Here is a 9,264-nt window from a genome sequence, read left to right on the forward strand (position 1 = left end):
GTATTTCTCATTTCAGTTATTGTGTTATTCCTCTCTGTTTGTTTGTTCTTTAGTTCTTCTAGGTCTTTGTTAAACATTTCTTGTATTTTCTCAATCCGTGCCTCCATTCTATTTCCGAGATTCTGGGTCATCTTTACTATCATTCCTCTGAATTCTTTTTCAGGTAGATTGCCTATTTCCTCTTCAGTTATTTGGTCTTGGAGGTTTTTACGTTGCTGCTTCATCTGTGACATAATTTTTTGCCATCTCATTTTATTTTTTTATTTTATGAGTGGGATCGTGTTCCTTTCTTACTGGTTGTTTGGCCTGAGGCTTTCAACACTGGAGTTTGTAGGCTGTTGGGTAGAGCTGGGTCTTGGTGCTGAGATGAGGACCTCCGTGAGACCTCACTCTGGTGAATATTCCCTGGGGTCTGAGTTTCCCTGTTAGTCCAGTGGTTCAGACTTGGAGCTCCCACCACAGGAGCTTTGGCCCAACCCCGGGCTCATGAACCAAGATCCCACAAGCCATGTGGGGTGGCCAAAAAAAAAAAAAGAACAATAACAAAGTAAAACATAAAATTAGACTAGGAAACTAACAGATATGTTAGAAAGAATATGAAAATAAAAATATAGATGAATCAACAACTAGAAGGTACATCAGTACCACAATAATAAAAAAGGGAAGGAGCGGGCTTCCCTGGTGGTGCGGTGGTTGAGAGTCCACCTGCCGATGCAGGGGACACAGGTTCGTGCCCCGGTCTGGGAGGATCCCACATGGCACGGAGCAACTAGGCCCGTGAGCCATGGCCGCTGAGCCTGCGCATCCGGAGCCTGTGCTCTGCAACGGGGGAGGCCACAACAGTGAGAGGCCCGCATACTGAAAAAAAAAAAAAAAAAAAGGGAAGGAAGGAAAAGGGGGGGGAAGGCCTTGGCTGTGGAGGGCGGGGCCTAAGCGAAGGCGAGGTTTGGGTGGTGGGCAGGGCCAATGCTCAGGACCCACAGGGGTGGAAAAGGCTCTGGGGGCTGTGGGGGGCGGGGCTTAGGCTCAAGGAACAGATGGGGCCCAGGCGTGCCCCCCAGCCCTGGTCTCAGAGGGCAGGGACCTCACCTGGGAGCCCAGCAGGCTCCCTGGGCCGAGTGGGCGGGGCAAACGCCCTCCTCTCCTCTCCTGCTCCTCCCGTCTGGGAGGGCTCCTCCCACCTGCTTCTCCTGATCTCCCCGGCCTCAGGGGCGCCGATCCGGTCTGGCCTCCACTTCTCCTCCCCTCTCTGTCCCCCCACATCCTACCGGTTCACTTGGGGGTTCCTCCCGTCTCCTTGGGCATCAGAGTCCCCCACCAGCAGCTGGCAGGCGCCCTAGTTGTGGGGAGACGCCAACTCCCCATCTTTCCTCACTGCCTTCTTGACTCGGCCTCCTCCTGGTCTTAGTTTTTAGTTGATGAGATTAATTTTGTCAAATGTAATTAACTGCCATTAATACGGAACGTTTGGGAAACGTGACTTTTGATTTATTGGATAGTCTCACAGTCAGTACAGAATGACAATATGTAATACCGTGGATACCAATTCTGAGCAAGAGGAATAAATTGCTTTGATACTGAAAAGGGACCGTGCTGACTGCTCTGTCTGGCTCCATCCACGTCACGTGCTCACCCAGCATCCAAGAGGGCGGACGTTGTGCTGTGCGTTTCAGGGAGACCAAGAGCCCGTCTCTGGCTCTTCCTGAGCTGTGTCCACTTGTTCTGACATCAGCTTGATACCTCTCACTTACCTTTCTTGAGGAAGAGACAGTAAGTATTCAGTAAACCCAGGCTTGAGCCCCATTACCGTGTGGCTCTTTGGATCTCAGGTAAAGTAGTTGATGGGCATTTAAAAACTCCATCTACAGTGTTCATGTAATCTCAGTAACTATTGTGTCCATTCATTTGTGTTTTCTGTAATTATGAAAATTTGGTCTCCCCCCCCACCCCCTTTTCCCTCCACTGCCCCAGTCTCTTTTTCAACAAATATTTCCTGAGCACACACCATGCACCAGGCCCTGGGCTCAGTGCTACAGATGACTGTGAGAGAGGCAGGCTTGGTTCTGCCCTCACAGAGCACATGGTCTTGTGGGGGAGAGAGAGCTACTCAGATCAACAGGTGTTGGGGGTCATGTGCTGAGAGGGACAAGTGCACGTGTGCTGTGAGGTACTCTGACCTGGTCCACTCCTCCACTCATCTAAGCATCCACCACTCTCGTCTCTACCCATCTACCCATCTGCCCACCTATCCGTCTACTCATCTGTCCATCCATCCATCCAGTCATCCATCCACCTGTCCTTCCTTCCATTCATCCATCCAACCAAGGAGTGTTGTTGAGTTCCAGTTCTTAGGCTGACATTAGGAAGACAAAAAGAATGAGGTAGCGTGCTTGCCCTGGGGAATTCAAAATCCAGCTAAAGAAAAGCCCCTGTGGATACTACATGCAGTAAAGTCAGGGAGGCCAAGAAGGGAGGGAGGGAGACAGACTTCTACAGGAGGGCTCTGGGATACTGCTGTGTCAAGCCTGCTGTGTAGGGATAGGCTCAGCCTGCATATTGCTTGTAGTTTAATGCCTCTGATCTCAGACTCTTTCTGCTGCCATGGCTCCGGAGTTAGACTGAAAGCATACTGAAACAGAAGAAGGAAGGGAGGGATCCAGGGTGGCCCCGGACGTCTGTAGAGGTTGTTCACTGCTCTCCAATGCAGAGGTCACCTCCAGGGCTGTGCAAGGCACAACCTGTGAGGCCAGACTTGGGAGCCGTGGAGACCCTCCAGAAGACCCCTTCACGGACTTAGTGGGCTCTCCCGCCAGTGAGGGGCGGGGATTGTGTGCGCGCTGTGCCCTTGCCTTGCAGATATTAATTACTCGCCTTCTCACTTTAAAATGGAGTAAATGGGGACGGTATGCAACTTTCCCAAAGTCAAAGAGCTTATAAGTGGAGGAGGTGGGATTGAAACCAGGCCTGCCTGCTTGAACCTGCTCTGTGGCGGAGGGTCTGATGGAAACGGAAGGTCGATGGAGACCCACCGGCGCCTGCCTCGCACTCTCCGGCCCAGGCTGCACTACCCCTGGGCCACCACGAGATGGCGCCGCAGACCAGGGCGGGAGTCCTGCTGTTTCCACAGCAACCAGAGCCCTGCTTCTCCGGTTTGTTCTTTTTCGCCCAATTTGAGCCTCTTGCCTGCAAACGAAGGGAATCCGAAATCATTCCACAGAGCTTCCCAGCGCACGTGTATGCTGGCGTAAGACTCAGATAACCACGCTGGTGGTAACAAGAAAAAGTAATCAACAGTCATTCTACGAAGTAAATGAAAGAAATGAAAACTTTTATTCCAGCCAACCTGAGGATTATAACCCAGGAGACAGCCTTTCAGGAGCTCTGGGGACTGTTCCGGGGAGGTGGCAGGGTGGTCAGCATATGTGTGATTTGGGGGAAGGGGTACGTGCAACCAAGCACGCATGTCGGTAGAAGGCTGCCGCTGGTCACCAGGAACAGACATCTCAGTTAATGGTTTGGGTGCTTTTCTAAGTACGGGAAGAGGCAAGAATCCAGGATCAGACAAAATTTCTCCTGAAATATCTATCCGAAGGCCGGTTTTGCCAGTTTTCCCAGAGCCCAGAGGGCCTCATTCCTGATCTCCACCCCGAATTCCTTGTAGGTCAGCGACTGCAGTGGCTGAGGGCTTGATTCTTGTAGAACTGGAGGGTGGGCAACGTTCTTTATTTTATAATTCCCTCCCTTTCGGTCTTAATTTCAACCGAAGTGTGGGAGGCATTTCCGGACCAATTTATCCCACGGCGCTAGGAACGCTCGTTCCCAGGTCAGGCGAGGACTTTGTCGATCGGCCCCTCAACGTGCTCTCCCTGAACTAGGCCCTGTTAACAGGGGCTGAAAGCCTCTGGACCACCTGTCTTACTGGTCTGTTATGGTCCAGGAAATGGTCCCTCTTGTTGCTTTTTCCCACATCTAGAGCTACACTATTACAATCATTGATCTTATAGGACTATATATTTGGTCAACCATTTTAGGTCACCTGGTCATCATTAGTTTTACCTGAGGCTCAGTCACACATTTGGTGATGGAAGAAACGATACTCTTATAAAACAGACAGAACACAAGTAATACAGCTAGTAACATTAATAAGGTCGTGAGTAAGTATTTAAGCTAAGAACTTCCATGAAGTGCGGCCCAGTATCTCCCCGGGTCGTCTGAGCAGTCTATTCTAATCGCTGTCTTTAAGGGAAATGATACATTGGCATTTTACATAAAGGTCACCGAAGATGTCTGCGTGTACAAGGTGACTGGTGGGTCATCGTGACCCCTTACAGGATTAAGAAAGGAGCGCTGTCTTCTAAGGAGTTACGTGGCTGGTGTCAGGAGAAGGAAAATTGGTCTTTATGGTTGAGCAGGGATTTCTGCTCTGCGGAGGTCTGGTTAACACACCATGCACGTTGGAGGGAAGGGAGGGAACAGGCCAAACAGCAGAGAAAAAGGTTTATATTTAAAGTTTACTTGTCTTGCCTCAAAAGGGGAATTTTTTATTTCATCACTGGTCTTTCAGGGTGGACAGACCCGGTGCCTTCAGAGGAGGGGCACCAGAGGTGCCGGTCTGGGCAATTGTAGGGGCCGAGCCCCCGTGGACTCTGCTTTCCTGCCTGGACTTCCCGAGGGAGGGGACGCCTTCTCTCTCATCCGTCTTTGTCTCTGGGAGGAAAAGGGCAGCCACAGCAGGAAACGGTGTCTCTGTGCCGTGGAACCGGGGGTGGGTGAGTGAGCTTCCCTGGACCAGGACCGGGGTGTGGTGGGGAAAGCAGGTTCTCGGGCCGCCAGCAAAGCTGGGGATCCAGCCGGCGTGAGGAGGATAGCGTTTGTGTCACAAGTGGAAGTGCTACTGGCCTGGACATTGCGCCCTTGTGGGCAGGGAAAGGTCATTCCATCATCAGGGACTGTGGGTTCTTGCTTGTCGAGATCCCGGACACCAAAGCAATTCTGGTGGAAAGAAATGGACAGGAAGGGCTTGGATTGGGGTTCCTCAACCCAGGCAATAGAGTCTGCACCTCACAAGGTAGCAGGGACTGTGGGAGTCGGGGTGCTGTTGAGGCTGAAGGCACCTGCTCTGCCTTGCAGGGCCTGTCACCTGATCTCTCTGAGCCTCAGTTTTCTCACCTGTGAAATAGGGATGGTACTAGCATTAATCAGGGGGTTTGAGGCTACAAGTAATAGAAGCATCACCTCGAACGGGCTTTAACGATAACGATAATTTACGACCTCTTGCAAGTGAAAAGTCCAGGGCAGTGTGGACTTCAGGTGCTTCCAGTGACCCGCTCAGAGAGAGACCTGGTATTGCCATCGAGGGCTCTGCCCCGTAGTCCCCACCCCTGGAGCGTCCTCCCAGGTGGCAACCCCTCCCCCTGGGGACGAGGGTCCCGGAGCCGGGCAGGCGTGGGCTAAGCTTCACCCAGCCCCACAAAGACCAGGTGAGTAGTGGGCGTGTTCCTGGTTTCCTAGGTGAGGAACTTGATGCTAAGACACTTGACTTGTGCCCCCTAGAACTCGGATAATGACAGCCGGCTTTTATTGGAGATGCACCTCGTCTCAGGTGTGTGTCGGGGTTCACGGCCCCCAACAGCAGTGCTGTGCAGGAGCTGTTACCGTCCCCGTCTCGCAGGTGGCACAGAAGCCGGTGGAAGCTGAGTAACCTGGGAGGGTGTGACAGCTTCCAGCCCTGCTGATTGGGGCTCAGGGCTGAGACTGTACCCCTGACACCATTTCCAATGCTAACACGGACATGTTGGGCACTGAACCGTGTGCTTCGCAAAGGTCGTACGGTTTCATCTACCCTTTGAGGCAGGAACCCTGCAGCTCATTCTTCAGGTGGAGAAACTGAGCCCAGAGAGAGGAAGGACCTCGCACGAGGCCCATGGGTGGTGGGGACGTCAGGCTTCCGAGCGGCCGACCACCACGGGCGGCTTCAGTGTAGGAACCCAGCTTGAGAGCAACACCGAGGCTGTTAACAGGACGGGCACCACGCTGCTCTGACTGTCCTAGAACCCGCGACGAGAGGCCCAACGCCCTCCCTTGGGATTCACGCTGGGGACTAGGGCTGGGCTGGATCTGCTGGACCTCAAGTCTCAGTGGCAGCAAAAGGAGGTGACGTCATTTTCCTCCCCTTCACATCTATCCATCCATCCTCCTGTTATGAGAATTTTAGAAGGTCCCTTTCTCCCATAAAGGGCAGGAATCATCTAAACCCTGCTCTGATGGAGGCTCCAGTGGGGGGCGTTTCTGGGGAGAAGGAAGTGCCGGGGTCCCCAAGACCACCTGTAAGTTTCATGACCCTCTAGAAAGACTCACAGGACACAGAGGTTACAGTTTATTCTAGTGAAAGGATGCAGATGAGAATCTACAAGCGCGAGGAGTGCGGAGAGGAGGCCAGGAGGCAGCAGGCTGAACTCGCCCTGTCTCTCCCAGTGGAGTCTTGCGGACGCTGCTAATTCTCTGGCAATGGCTTGTGACAACCCGTGTGGGGCATTGCCAACCAGGGAGGCTCACGCGCCTTGGCGTCCAGGGTTTTACTGGAGGTCAGTTGCATAGGTGTGAGGCACCCACGTGGGCGACCTGAACTACTCAGACCGCAGCCTCCTCCCGCCGCCAGGTCAAACCTATGTGCTCAGGGGCTTCCCTGGTGGTGCAGTGGTTGAGAATCCGCCTGCCAACGCAGGGGACACGGGTTCGAGCCCTGGTCCGGGAAGATCCCACGTGCCGCGGAGCAACTGAGCCCGTGTGCCACAACTACCGAGCCTGCGCTCTAGAGCCCGCGAGCCACAACTACTGAGCCTGCGTGCCACAACTACTGAAACCTGCACGCCTAGAGCCCGTGCTCCGCAACGAGAGAAGCCACTGCAGTGAGAGGCCCGCGCACCACAATGAAGAGTAGCCCCCGCTCGCCGCAACTAGAGAAAGCCCGCTCGCAGCAACAAAGACCCGACGCAGCCAAAAATAAATAAATAAATAAACTTACGAAAAAAAAGAAAAAACGGATGCGCTCAGCACCGCCCCCCCCCCCCCAATCAATCGCACCGTTAGCACAAATACCAGGCAGGGTCCCAGGCCCCAGGTGCACAGACACCCTCTTAGCAAGCTGGACATTCCCAGGACCCAGCAGAAACGGGCCCTTTTTGGCAGGGTGCAGGGTTTAACACCCACCTCCGCTGAGCCCACCCTCTACTGCACAGGGACCAGGGGTGCCAAAGGGCGTAGATGCCTGAGGGCACCCGTGGTCCCCTCTGAGGGCTGAGTCCTCCTAAAGAGGTGCCCAGGCTACTGGGAGGCCGGCCCCTCCCTGCTTCCAGCTCTGATTTCCTTACAGAGCAGGGAAGTCACCGCAGGACCCGGGCAGCCCTGGGCTAAGGGGGTCAGGGGCCTCAGGTCAGAGACCCCCGACCCCAGCCATGTGTAACAACCAGCACCGACCAGTGAAGGCAACAAGAGCGTGCAGGGGAAGACGTTCTCTCCGGCGTTCGGGGCTGCATCGTATTTTACACATCTCACAAAGTGTTTACAAATACGCGTTTGAGCGTAGCAGAGATTGCCATCAGCTCAGCAAAATAAACACGTCAGTAACCACAGGGACTTGGGTGTTTCAGCGAAGGGGTAGAAACCCCCTCAGGCGGGCCGAGGACTTAATATGTTCATCCTGGGGTTTGATTCCGGGTGGAATCGATCGGATTGAAACTTTCACATATTTCTCATCTTCCTGCAGGGTGTCTGTCCCGTTTCACAACTTTGAAGCCCCACGCTGGTCCCGCGAGGCCACACCCGGCTCTCTGGGCACCAGCTTTGCCTACCTGGGCCCAGAGTCCTGCACGCAGCACAGCCAGGCTTCCTTCCCTGTGGCCCAAACCGATGATCTGTTTGCGTTTCTTTTTCACAAAGTTGTTGCCGGGAAGCCCAAGTATTGCAAAGTTGACCAGCTCACTCCAGTACTCTCTCTGTGGATTTTGTGATTACAGAAAAAAGAGAGAATGAGAAAAAGAACAACGACAACAAAACCCCAAGGAACCAAGAGGGAGAGAAAAATATAATTAGCATATGCAGAATTTTCAATGGTAAATGACCCCCAAATCCTCGACGACATGCATCTCCACAAATGGTGCAGCTCTAGTTACAACCGTCTGTAAAGGTTCTAACTAGCTGTCAGCTCATCAGATTTACGCCAGCTGAGGTAAGAGAGAGGATACCCCTGCGGGGTGACTCTGAGTTTGGACACCGTGTCTGTATTAAGATGCAGTGGTGTGTCCTCTGCACCCTGTCATGAGAGACAGATGCAGGAGAGCTTTAAAGAGCGGTGGGGCAGAGAAGCCAGGGGACAGGGAACACGACAGAGGCCGGGGAGGGAGGACAGAGGGGCCGGGGCGCAGCCAGCGGCTGGTCCGAGGGTTCAGGACCAGGCACGCACGCACTGTTGGCGTCAGCTTACCTGGAGCTGGCAACCTTAGAAGAAATGTTTTGTGCAAACTATCTCAGGATACTTAGAAAATGCAGACAGCAAGGCCCACAGTCTCCTTCCTATGGCTTTGCCCTCTCCTTCCAATGCAGTCTAGAAAATTCTGTGGCCTCAAATGAGCCAAAAGCTGGGCGTCGGGAGAGCACAGCCACGGAGGCCAAGCCGCGGGAGGGCCAGCTGATGGGTCCTCAGCATCAGCGACCCTTGGTGGTCCCTGGGGCCCGAGGGGGCACTGGCAGCCCCTCCCACCGCGAAGACCTCTCACAGGCACGGGGGAGAGCGTGAACTTGAACCAGAGCGCAGGGCAGGGAGCCTGGCTGCACTGGAGGTGAGGGCGGGCGGCCCTCGGTGGAGGGAGCCTTTCCTGGGGGTGGGTCTGGGGGTCTCCCCTCTTCCTGGCAGTCAGCACGTCGCCCTCGGCAGGGCTGAAGAAATGGGAGGCCGAGGGGGTCCCTGTGGTTGTGGGTGACGCGGACACTGGGCCTGGGGTCCCTGAGCACACCTCAGACCCTGTCCAAGTGTCAGACGGTCCCGAAGCCCTGGCGGCGCAGCCAGGATCTGACCTCAGCACAGGCACCGTCCCGATGCCTTGCCAAGCGGAGCCACGTCTTCTCCCGAGGCGCACGCGTCCCCCGAGGAAAGCAGTTGTGGGGGCTGAGGGGGCAGAGGCAGCCCAGGCCCCAGCCTCCCACGCTCAGGGGCGAGGGTCTTGCCTCCCTTCCCCCATCCATCGCGAAGATCCTCAGCCTGGAGAG

The sequence above is a fragment of the Phocoena phocoena genome, chromosome 4, assembly GCF_963924675.1.
Source record: "Phocoena phocoena chromosome 4, mPhoPho1.1, whole genome shotgun sequence".
NCBI classification, from domain to species: Eukaryota; Metazoa; Chordata; class Mammalia; order Artiodactyla; family Phocoenidae; genus Phocoena; species Phocoena phocoena.